Source organism: Ruditapes philippinarum, unplaced genomic scaffold, assembly GCF_026571515.1.
Source record: "Ruditapes philippinarum isolate M1 unplaced genomic scaffold, ASM2657151v2 ctg3562_1_1_1_1, whole genome shotgun sequence".
In the NCBI taxonomy this organism is placed as follows: domain Eukaryota; kingdom Metazoa; phylum Mollusca; class Bivalvia; order Venerida; family Veneridae; genus Ruditapes; species Ruditapes philippinarum.
Genome location: NW_026864612.1, coordinates 25917 through 39745, shown reverse-complemented (window position 1 = coordinate 39745; position 13829 = coordinate 25917). Strand labels below are relative to the sequence as shown.

The 13829-nt window shown below is 34.3% G+C and overlaps 1 pseudogene; it reads right to left on the bottom strand.

The window, feature by feature from the left end:
• Positions 1-6131: 6131 nt before the first annotated feature.
• On the bottom strand, positions 6132-7463 carry LOC132726260 (uncharacterized; annotated as a pseudogene).
• Between the last annotated feature and the right edge of the window lie 6366 nt (positions 7464-13829).

The following is a 13829-nucleotide window of genomic DNA, read 5'->3' as shown; positions in this document are numbered from 1 at the left end:
ACAAAGGGTGGTATTCAATGAACGGAAGTCACTTTGAAATTACTTTAAATGGTAAAATCGCACACCGTTAAATATGCAAAACAAGATCAACCAACAATTATTGGTGGCATTTAATGAATGGAAGTCACTTTGCAATTACTTTAAATGGTAAAATCGCGTAGTGTATAATATGAACAACAAGATGAACAACAAAGGCTTACATTCAATGAACGGAAGTCACCATGATTTGATTATTTTAAAAAGTCTTTGGCTGAATTGTATCCAGTGCTGTATACTATGAACTTCGCTCTCTCTTTTTTATCCAAGTTCTCGTATTAAAGCTACTATTCCACACATTGTAGTTTGGGCGTTTTTGAAATAAAATGTCACAAAAGATAAAATTTCACCGCATGCTCGTACATCTATATGTAACTATATGATTAATACATTTTCTTGTCCGAAGGAAAAACATATAAGTACAGTTTTGCAATGTTTATTATGCTGTAACTTTTTACCGTTGCAACGTTTTATTTTGTAAATATTGACCTTAATTATACACACAACCTTAAACTGGTTGCAAGTCGATCCGTTAGTTACCGGTCGACCAAGTATGTTCTTCGTATTTATTTTATCATACAATCGATTGCTGCACACTATATCATATCATAGAAAATTGTGTCTATAAAAAGAGACAAAAAAAGAACATATATGTATATTGGTATTTCGGTTTAAAACTGGAATACAGCTCGTTCTGTCTACAAGAAACTGTCTTGTTTGCAACATATTCAAGAGTGTGATATAAAGGTTTTTTTATATCTATGTCAAGTGAAACATTACAAGCGTTAGGTCACATTTATCACGTGAAAACTGCCAATTTTACTTCTAGGAATATTTAACTGTTAACAAATATGTTGATGTTTTAATATTGACCCTTTTTGTGTGGGTGAACACCATACAACATAAAGAAATCATATCTTGACAGGTTTTCCTCTGTATATATATATAAAGTACCGTTAGACTTTACGAATTCTATTTTAACAAAAAATAGCCTCTGGACAAACATTACAATCACTGAATTTTGCTCAACTCAACAATCGTATTCTTTTTTTGAAAGTATGTCATAAAGTCTCACTCATTCGGATAAATACTTGCACATCTGAGCATACATATAGTTGTATTTTATATAAGCATAGTATCTAAATAGTAAATAACTATCATTGGGAACCTATATATTTTAACTTGTATCTTTCTTACGAGTTCAGGAAGTGGACTAGTTTATATACTCTGATTAGAATAACTATAAATGACCTGATGTTTCTTTTTGAACATCTCTCGATTCGTATAAATATTTATTTTGCGTTATACTAATCAGCAAATGGGAAATGTTTTAACCAACTGATATAACATTAGCAGTCACAGCAGAAGCGTCACGACAAAACCAACGTAATGCGTTTGCGACCAGCATGGATCAAGACCAGCCTGCGCATCCGCGCAGTCTGATCAGGATCCATGCTGTTCGCTATCAGTTTCTCTACTTGTAAAAGGGTTTCTAAGCGAACAGCATGGATCCTGATCAGACTGCGCGGATGCGCAGGCTGGTCTGGATCCATGCTGGTCGCAAACCCATTATGTTGGTTTTGTCATGGCGCGGCTCATTTACGGCTGTTCAAAATAACATCATACAATTTTGGTTACAAATGTTAACAAAATGTACAACATACATGTATTTCAGTTTGCAGTAATTATCTATTTATTTCATTTATTTATTCAAAGAATAGTAATTCGGTCATTCTTTTCTTGTTGTAAAAGGTTTAACATAATTATGTCTTTGCTTTTTTTTTAATTGATCACAACATGTAAACAATGTATTATAATAATTCGATATGTCGATGTGTCCTAGGCGGTATGTCTTAGGTCACCTTATGTCTTATGTCACCTCCTTTAAGAGGCAGTTGTGACGGTTTTTATTTTATTTTATTAATTGTTACTCACACTGAACAAGAAAACGCATTAATTAAATCCACTTTTTTGCGATTTTTATTAGCTCACCAGAGCCGAAGGCTCAGGGTGAGCTATTAGTATCAAAGGGGGATGCTCCGGCGTCCGTCGTCCGTCGTCATGCGTCAACAATCGTCTTCTTCTCTGAAACTACTGGGCAGATTTACTTCAAATTTGGTCTGTAGCATTCTTGTGACAGTCAAACTTGAATTTGCTTATGTCATTCCAATCGGCCCCTTTTAGGGGTCAGCAGAGCTAAAAATAGAAAATCCTTTAAACATCTTCTTCTACAGAACTAATTGATGGATGATCACCAAACTTTGTCTGAAGCATTCTACGGTAGTGTTTTATCAAGTTTGCTCATATTAATTTGATTGGCCCCTTTTTGGGGCCGCAAAAGCTAAAAATAGGAATACCTTTAAATGCCTATTTCTAGAGAACTAATTGATGGATGATCACCAAACTTTGTCTGTAGCATTCTTGGGTAGCCTTTTATCAAGTTTGCTTATATTATTTTGATTGGCCCCTTTAGGGGTCTGTAGGGCTAAAAATACAAAAAACCTTTAAACATCTTCTCCTATAGAACTAATTGATGGATGATCAACCAAACTTAGTAGGTAACATGCTCGGGTAGTGTTTGATCAAGTTTGCTCATATTAGTTTGATTGGCCCCTTTTAGGGGCCGCAAAAGCTAAAAATAGAAATACCTTTAAATGTCTATTTGTCTGTAGCATTATTTGGTAGTCTTTTATCAAGTTTGCTCATATTAATTTGATTAGCCCCTTTTAGGGGCCGCTAAAGCTAAAAATAGAAATACCTTTATATGTCTATTTCTACAGAACTAATGGATTGGTGATCACCAAACTTTGTCTGAAGCATTGTTGGGTAGTCTTTTATCAAGTTTGCTAATATTATTTTGATTGGCCCCTTTTAGGGGTCTCTGGGACTAAAAATAGAAAAACCTTTATACATCTCCTACAGAACTAATTGATGGATGATCACCAAATTTTGATTAGCCCCTTTTAGGGGCCGCTAAAGCTAAAAATAGAAATACCGTTAAATGTCTATTTCTAGAGAACTAATTGATGGATGATCATCAAACTTTGTCTATAGCATTCGTGGGTAGTCTCTTATCAAGTTTGCTCATATTCATTTGATTGGCCCCTTTTAGGGGCCGCTTAAGCTAAAAATAGAAAAACCTTTAAACATCTTTTACTTCAGAACCAATTGATTGATGATCACCAAACTTTGTCTGTATTATGCTTGGGTACTCTTTTATCAAGTTTGCTTATATTTATTTGATTAGCCCCTTTTAGGGGCCACTAAATCTAAAAATAGAAAAAACATTCGAACATCATTTCCTCCTGAAATAATTGAAAGATGGTCACCAAACTGTGTAGCATTCTTAGGTAGTCTTTTATCAAGTTTGCTCATATTAATTTGATTAGCTTGGTTTAAGCTAAAGCTTAAATACCCCAGGTCATTGCATTTTGTCAAATTATTCTTTAAACATATTCTATGCTCAAATTAATATTAGAATATATTGACATTTTAACACTGAAAAGCAGTTGTTTCTGGTGAGCGACTCAGGGCCATCATGGCCCTCTTGTTATAAATTCGTTTACAATAATCTTCCACATTTAACTGTTCCTTTAAACTCAATTCAGGACTGAATAAACTCATATTTATTACAAGTTTTCCGCTTAACTCGTTAAAATCCACGAGGAAAGGAATATATTCACACAAACGTGATTTGTTCATGACATCACATATGATCATTACTCCGGTGAGTCCGAATGGAAAGTATTATTTATAAAAAAAAAAACAATATTATTTATCTTGACAAAAGTATACCAGTTCAGTAGGTAAGTTTTGAATTGACCGGGTCCAAATCTACAAGTGAAATTATAGTGGATATTGGAGCTTCTAAATATTTATAGTTACTGTATTTGAAATTTTAGTAGCTAGTATTGTGTTCCGGTTATTAAGTAAAATTGAAGTTAGTGTTGTTAAGCCACGCATTTCAGGAGTGTACCTGTCGGATACGAATGTATGGTTCATGAAGCTAGCTCGGTGATTAGCTAGCTGTTCAGTTATTTAAAACTTAGAAATAATGATATAAGGATCTACAGGACACCCAGTTATTTCCAGGCTGTATAGTGTTTGAGTAGGATAAATCAATGCAGCATATAATACGTACACCGGCCTTAATGTTTCTGTATAATTTGATGGTTTACAACGATTACAAATGAATTAATACATCAATTTTTTATTCTTACCTTAAGCCTCTGAATCATTTAACATATGCACAAATGTAATTGTTTTAATGACAACCGGAAGTGTTTCATTTTACAGAATAAGTGTATTTTTAGAAAAGTATTGGTAGAGAAGTCCGTAAAATCGTACAATTTCCAAACAACTTAGATATTGCTGGAAAACGTTATTCCTAATTAATAGTATAAAACGACAGTGTCATGCCATCCCCTATTGTTCCTTTATATCTTTTATGAACAATAAATCAAATCATAGAACACGGCATCGTGTTTATTCTCTGTAATATGTCATATAATGATGTTATAAATATGTCATATTTTGATAATGACCTTTGTTAGTTGACAAATTGACAAATATCAATTATGTTCCATGAAAAACGTGCATTTGGTTATTGTATCAAGTCATAAAATCGAAATAAATGTTGATTTACTTTAGGCCAATGACAACTATTGTCTGCAGTTGTTAACATGTTTAAATTTCACTTCTTAATAAAAGGGAGAACCACGTTCCACTGAGAGATATGCATCGAACGGACGGTATATAAATAACATATGGGTTTGTAGGTAACAGTAAAAATATCATCCTGAAGTAAATAGATTATCCTAGGCGTTTGGCTGTGATGATCTGAAATTTTCAACTAAATCTAACAGTAACAAAATTAAATGACTTTACTATCCTTACCTTCCAAGTTTTATCAGGGTCTCAATGACAATAAATGTGAAATTATTGTACAACTTGTATAAATGGCACTTTGACAGGCAGGTAAAGTAGGGGCATCCTAGTCCTATAGCACATTTCTAGTTTACTAGGAAAATTCATATAAATAGTGTAATCTGATAGGTTAATTATCTCGTGCGCACGACTCAATTATCTCGTGGCCACGACTTAGTAACTCGATTCCACGACATAGTATCTCGTGCGCACCACTTAATTATTGCATGATCTCGACTTAGTAAATCGTGGCCACCGCATAGTATCTCGTGCGCACGACTTAATTATCTCGTGGCGATGCCTTAGTAACTCGTGGCCAGGGCATTGTATCTCGTGCGTACCGCTTAATAAGCTCGTGGCCATGACTAAATAACTCGTGGCCACAACCGACATATTATCTTGTGCTTCTTATTGCTTTTTATGTGTTTCTTTCTTAGTATTACAAGTATTTTTAGACTGGCGTTGTTTGTGTTTTTTGTGTTTTTTTTCTCGGTCTTTCTGTTCTTTGGGGTGTTTTATTCCCGTTATCTTCATGAAGGACTTTTCCTCTGTAACAATTAACGAATTTTATGTTTTTATTAATCAGACTGGCGAATGTTTTGATGTTCTTTCTCTTTTGTATCATAGTCAAATATAAAAACACGTTTCCTGTTGTCACAATATGAAACCCCGGGAAAAAGTGGCATAATCCGGTCATCGTCCCCCAGGGGGGAATATTTTTTCAAAGCGATGATATTTGGCATACGAGACACAAATGTGATCAGTATCATGTAAACGCTTGAATAATAAAAATACTCACCATGCTCGCGCATCATCTGTGTCAAACCTTAATGTCATTAATCTGTAAATTCGTACTTCCGAATAAGCCTTCTTAGCCGTAATGTCAGTATGCCGTACTGTTAAAAAACATGTTGAAACACAAATATATGTTATTTAAAAATGATCCTTCTGCTCCATATGTTGTTGCGTGTTGTTAAGTTTAGTTTTATTCGAAGTCTGAATCCAAAGAAGACCATATGAAGCCTTCTTTCCCATACGGATTTTCGGCATTCTTCTTCGTTCGTTTGGCTTTGGATGGGATTATTGGTTTAAAACCACTAGGGTGGCAAACCTTATCTTTTCTCATTTTCATATGACTACTTGTACTTGTAGCAGATTTAACAGATTTTTTACGTAGTTTCGCCTTCAGTCCCTGTCATTTTATGCGTTGTGCTGGGCTCCCCTGTATTTCCAGAATAATCGTCTGAAAATATCCCTGAAAATTGTATAGGGGGACTTCTGACTTGTGCCTCAGCGACAGTTCTCTGTGCTGCTGTTATTGTAGAGCCAGACAGCGCCGATCCTTCACATTCCGATTCTACATCAGACGTTGAGGGTACAACTTCCCATTCTTTGAAGTTATTTCGTTTCACATCATCTTCTAGACCCCAAGAATCAAATAATGGTGTTGCGTAACCAAATGAAGGGGGCGCATCTAAAGTATACACTTCTTTCAGAAGGTCGAGGAAGGGTTCATAAAGGCGACCCTTGACTTCTGAACGCCACATAATTTTGGCCATATGACCTTCAAATTGACCTATTTTTGTACCTGCCATTCTTTTGAAGTGGTCTTTTGCGTGCTTCCAGGCCCCCTCCATTTGATTTGTATGCACTGTTACAATTTCACCAGTCTCTGTATGTTTGTACTGAGATTTGAAAGTGTACTTGTGTACAACGGTGAAATGCCTGTAACCGTAACTATTCAAATCGCTATATGTACTCCAACCGTCGCTGTTAATGATCGATCCTTCTTCAATGTGCCTTTGAATGATTGGCAGTAAAGTCTACAGGATAAAGGATAACATTCCCAAAAACTCATATCTTAAGTTCCTTTCGAGCATTTCCACGGTGGTGTTTCGTTCTTCTGCCAAATAGGGATTCGTTTATTTCGATCTCTCCCTTTAACTTACGATGAAGAATATTGCGATAGAAATGTTCTTTGAACAATTCTCTAACAAAACTTCCCCAGTCAACTGCTGTTTTTTGTTATGGACGCCAGAAAGCTGACTACATTTATACAAAGTATGTCCGTCAAGGTAGCTTTTAACGAAAACCATTACGTCTTGGATTGTTAGTTTTGAGCGTTCAAAGAAACTGAATATTCTTGAAGCTACCCCATGATTTCTGTTTGTATTACATCTTAAGGTATAGCCTGTGGCTTTTCCCGTTCTTTCAGAAAGATTCATAATCCCGGGACAAGGGCGCAGTATCCCTTCAGTATTACGCATTTTCACTGCACATGGCAAGGACTCATTCATCACTCCATTTCGAATACACCACTGTAGAAGAAAACTGTCTCCTTTCATGAACAGCGCGAAGAAATTCCATGGATTATAGAAGTCTTCAATACCTATGTCATCTGTATCTTGCTTTCTATTTCTATATCCCCCGCCAATACGCTCTATAAAAATATTTTACCCGCGGGAAGAACTAGCAGATCCCAAAGAAGAACTTTCCGCCATTTCCAGCGACAAAATATTTACTCAGAATGATTTAAATTTGATAACATTTTCCTTCTATAATCATTTATTAACGGTAAAATATTTGTAAAAATCTGCTCATAATTTTCCGCCAAAATTATTTGCCCAATTAAGGAGGAGTTAAGTTCATTTAAGCTTCAATGATTACATCTACGAACCTGTCGGAGATTGCCGAGATGTAAGGATTGGAATAATATAAGACTGAGCATGGTTTTCAATATCACCTTCATGCAAATTAGTTTAACTAAATGACGTTTTGATTGGATAATCCTATACAAGAAAGCCGAGTTATAACAGTAAAGAAAGAACCGGTTTCAAAAGGCGGGAAAATAAACGCGCACACTTGCAAGTGTTCTTTCAACCTTAAAAAAACCAATTCATTCCGTTTAATATTATATGCAAAAGACAAATTTGACTAAATAAATATCAATTACAACAGATTGAGGGGCTTCCGTGGCCTAGTTGTTTTAGGTCGTTGACTTCAAACCACTTGCCCCTCACCGCTGTTGGTTCGAATCCCGACAGGGACTTTGGATTCTTTCATGTGAGGAAGCTATCCAGCTAGCTGACGGAACGTCGGTGGTTCTACTCAGGTGCCCGTTCGTGCCTGAAATAATGCACGGAAGGGCACCTGAGGTCTTCCTCCACCAGTAAACGTCGCGATATGACCTATAATACTGTGTCGATGTGACGTAAAACCCAAAACAAACAAGCAAAACAAAACAACAGATTGAATGACACCATTCCATTATATTATATGCTGGAAATAAATGCTCTTGTTTTGAGTTTAAAAATGGTATAAAATATTAATTCAGTTCATTCCGTATGTAAAACGGTAAATCATATTGTATTTTACGGAATGAATGAAATATATTATACATGTATATATCATACATGTACACATGTATTTATTATTTTTATATAGTAAAAATGTATTTGCAAATTGTTAATGAAATTATAATTTAGGTTCAATCCGTATAAAACACATCCGATTGATAATAAAATTGGTTCCATATTTATATAATTTTATGGAATTAATATAAAACAAATAGTTCCATAGATAACAGAACAATGTCATTATATGTTTACTTCCATATCTTATATTTTACGGAATGAATGTTAAGCGTTAACTCCAATTCTATTCATTCCGTTTGCAACATATCAAATTGTTTTTTATTATGCTTATATATATATTACATTTTACGGAATGAATGCAAATTGATAATTCAAATTTAGTTCATTCCGTATAAACGCATGAGATTTATAATAAAATTGGTACCATATATTAGATATTACGTAATGAATGCAAAAACATAAGTTCGCAATTTAATTTATTCCTTAAATAACACAACAATTTCATAATCAATGTGGCCATACCACGTGACTTTTCGGGTACGGAACACGCCGATTTTTCACCCGATTCAGGTATGTTTTTTATTCATAACTTATTTATTACTCAACCGATTTTGATGAGATAAGGCGCAGAGTACCCGTAATTATATCAGCTATCCACGGTATATCAAAATTCTGAAAACCCCTGAATGGTTTTTGAGAACATTTGAGTACAGTTTTCTTTTCATAGCCTGGGCCGAGGGGAACGGTACACACTCATTTGTCATAACAAGCAATTTCTAGCAAATCATATGTTTTTTGACACTATTTCATAGAAAAATACATGTTAAATCTGATATATTTACTATGTCCAATGTATCGAGTGAATGCAGTGATGTTTTAGCATATTTTCATAAAGTTATGTTGAAATGATACGGAACACACTGTTATTTCAAAAGATACGGTACACACACAATTTCTCTCTTTGTAATAATTCTAAAATAAAATATAATAAAATTTAATTTCAATTATAATGTGAGTGATTCTTTTCATAGTTAAACATTTTATTAATTTAAACGAGAACTCAGGGAACTGTTTTGCAATGTATCATAATGCTTACTTTTAATGTTTATATGTATTTGTGCACTATATTTCAAGAGATCACACTTAACATTTACAACCTCCACGTAATTGTCCTATTTAAAATCACCTAGGGTATGTTAAACACTTCGATCTTCACAGAATCAGGTAGTTGCGCTCTATAGAAAGAAAATGTTGTTATATAATGCTGTGTTTATTATTGTTTTTTATTTCTTTTAGTTTAAATGAAGTAAGATATGTCATGGTCATGACCTAAATCGCTGAAAAGTATCATTACTTGATAACAATTTATATATATTTATATTTTGTAAATAATAATTTAAGCAAGTCATTAGGTACCATCTTGCAATATCATGGTCATGTTTAATTAAATCAAATCACAGAAGGCGCTGAATTTGTTTGGGTCTCAGAATGTCAGAAAGGTGAAGGCTGTGAGATTGTAAACCAATTTGTTTTTGTATAGTGCCACCAATGTTGTTTCTAGTGTCATCACTATGATATGTAATTCATTGTTTATTTGGCTTAAACAATTAAAACAAAAACAAAAACATGAGTTGCCTTAACTTGGATTTGAACTCAGGACGTCTCTCTTCCTAAACGAGCGTGTAACCCCTCGACCACGGGGAAAAGTTATAAGATAACAGCCTGAAGAAAACCATATCATTCTAAAATTAGGGTTTGTAACCCTTATTAAATTTCGTTTGACACTGATGTAAATAATCATGGAGCTTAATATTACATGTATATCTGTAAAGAATTACACAATATTTGAAATCTTTGACCAATCGGGAACTACTTTTTCTTCTCCCGAGAAGGCATGAAAAGTTAATGCGCCCGTCATTTGACAATCTTAACACAGTGACCCCCCCCCCCCCTTATTTGTTCAGCGTTAGAGTACATATAAAGGTAAGTAACCGCTTCCAGGGGTTCGGACTACTTTCTTATTTTGCAAATAAGCATATCAGAGCCTGAAAATTTCGCTATCATTATTTGTTTGGTCTGTCGACCCAAACAAATATAAATTTAGTCGCCATTGCTTTAAAATTTTAATGTTTAAAGCATGAAGCTTTAAAAACAACTTTTAATTTCATGTAATTAGGTCATTTTGGTTTGGTTTCACGGCTCATAAAACTGACATTATCATGTGGCGACTTTCGAGTTTTACAAGTGCCCCTTTGGGTATAAATAAAGGAACGAACGGGCACCTGAGTTTAAAACGACCGCCATTCTGTACGGTAGTAAGAAAAACTTTCTCACATAAAAAAATCAAAACATCGAAGTCACTTGTGGTCTCGTACCTACTTCATGTAGTATATAAAACAGAACGCAGCCTCCAAAATCCATAGCATTTGATTGACAAAATGGTATTATTAAAATATCATTTTATTTTAACACAAACACGCAAGCACACATATCCATGAACTCAAGTGTTAAATGCATCTTGAAATGAAAGTCCAAGATAGGCATAATTTTACCAAATTTCCTAACATGTATATCCTTACATGTATATGTAACAAGGTTACCTTGTATAAACTACGTTACGATATATAACAGGCCTTGTTCCCATATGGGTTCTTCAAATTATCAAATTATTAATTTTGATTGCACGTAAAACTGCGAAACATATTTGTCAATATGTAGATAATTTGATAATTTAGATACATGCAGTTAGTTTTGGACCCTGGCAGATGATCCATACCAAATATCATGTGGCCGAAAAAAACTTTAAACTTTCCGTGATTTAAAAAAATCCACTTGCATCAAAACCAGCGTTTTTTCTCCAAATTCGATTATTTAAACAACATTTTGCAAGGAACATATATTTCCAACTTACTCCTAACTTCTTGTTTGTTTATATATTCATACTACGTTTAGAAAATCATTTATATATTCGAACAAACAAATTAAATTAAATAAAAATCGCACATAACAGATGTCCATGAATTTCACAATTCGTTTTATAATCCAAAAGAATATACCTAATTGTTTCAAATGAAAATCAAAACAAAACAAAATTTTGAATGTCTTCCGTATCCCTCCCTAAAATTTTAACATTTTATAGCCAAATATTAATTGCTCAACATATAAAATCGAATTTTGCGCAACGTACCCTCAAAATGTTCTTTTATTTTTTGAATAATCCTGTTTACATCAATTAATTGAACTGTAGGCATAATGATACTTTACAAAACAGGTCCCAGGGTTCTCGTTTAAATTAATAAAATGTATAACTATGAAAAAAATCACTCACATTATAATTCAAATTAATTTTTTTATATATTTTATTTTAGAATTGTTTCAAAGACAGAAATTGTGTGTGTACCGTATCTTTTGAAATAACAGTGTGTTCCGTATCATTTCAACATAACTTTATGAAAATATGCTAAAACATCACTGCATTCACTCGATACATTGGACATAGTAAATCAGATAAAAAACTTATTGTCCCCTGGGGGACGATGACCGGATTATGCCAAAAAATAACCAATGAACGAGCATCTGAATATGATATTTCTGTCGCTTTCACTTTCTCTTCCGTCACAATAATTAAACCCCAGCAAAAATGAGCCAATCAATGGGCATGCTCTGGAGTGCGGGTAACTAACACCTACACTCCAGTTAACGCACTGTGCATGTATATGCTTGGTGCATGTATATGTATACGATTTAACTCTAACACATTTTCAACAAAAAGGTCCCGAAACTATGACACAATACTGTTAAAAAGTACTGTTATCTATGTAACGGTACACATTTCTTAGTCACGTGGTACACTTGTATTACCAGTATGAATAACTCCTAGAGGCCTATGGGGGAAAAAGTGAGGGGTATGAAAAATAGAATCAGTCGACAGTGTTTTATTGATCAACATACGGCATATATTAGATATACATGTAGGTCATTGGATCAAATAATTAAAATAAGGTCACTTAGAATGTGTTAAGCAGTAACGGCAGTTATAACTTCGCGCGTTACTGCAGTAAATACATATCCATGTTATCAACAAAAAGAATTAATGGTACAATGTATGGTGCTGCCCATAGGAACTCTGGAACAGGACCGCATATTGCGGCGCATAAATCCGAATCCGTACCGGCTTTACATATTGTTTGTCCGACCTTTGAATATCATTTCATATTATGCGAGCGGGTGGTCTTTAATTATCTAATCTCAATTTAATATAATCTGCTAATTTAAAAATCAGTCAAATTTACGGTATATTGAAAAAAGAAAAGGAGTGCCATCCGCCATTTACCGTAACGCTCGGCGTAAGTTACCCCCCTTGATATGCTTGATTTTTGTTTTAATTTTTCTAGTTCTCTCTTTATGTCACTCAATACATGAATACCAGATGAGTGCCTAAAATATTTATCTATGGATTCTGTTTTAATATTCCTTTTTTCAGTTAGGCAAAATCAGTTTGACCATATTACTATGTCTGTTTTCTCCATGTTAACAAATCAAAACACGAATACGCCCGTTATAATGCCGCCTATTCATGTCAACACGTGTAAACATTAAACCGTGAACGTTATATCCGGACGAAACCTGATAGTTGACAAAAATAACGGGAACAAAATTCTGAAAACATAGTCAAAGGGGAAAAACTCATGCCGAAAACGTTGCGGCGAAGGGCGGATGTCACTCCTTGTCTTTTTTTATAATACCGTAAAATTTGACCAGTTTTAAAAGAGACCGATTGGGTCCAATTGATGATATATTTTTTGAGGCCATATACTCGGATAATACTAAAAGATATTTAGATGTAGCAGAAACGTTTTTAAAAACCGTTACACGATCGAAAATATGCGCCGCAATCTACGGTCCCGTTCTCGAGTTCCTATGGTGCTGCCATAGGCAATTCGTCTGCTTTGTAAAAAAGGGAAAATATGTAATAGTTACCGTACGAGGAATAGGTCTGCAAAGTATTTACAGACCCGGGTGGCGATTTAAAGACCGAGAGAGCGTAGCGATCGAGGTTTTTAAAAGGCCACCGGGTCTGTAAATACTATGCAGACCTATTCCGAGTGCGGTAACTATCTTACCTACAAGCTCTTTTGTTTTTCTATTCATACATCAGTTTTTAGCTCAGTATTTATTAATATTACATACAAGAAACATATTACTTATGTACTTTATCATGTTTAAGAAAGCATTCCAAAGCCAAGCAAAGATACCATCCGCTACGCTCTTGTAATTCATTCGTTCACAAATCAGGTGTTATTTGAATATTCTCGTGATTTTCGTGGGGTTTCATTAGGTAATGTACTTGTTGAGTTGAGTCACAGAAAATGAAAACAGAACTTATCGAGTAGGGAAAGGTAAGATCATTACTTTGATATATGAATACATAACATATTAATAATATAAACAAATACTGAGGAAGATAAAAATGTTTCTAATCATAAAAACGGA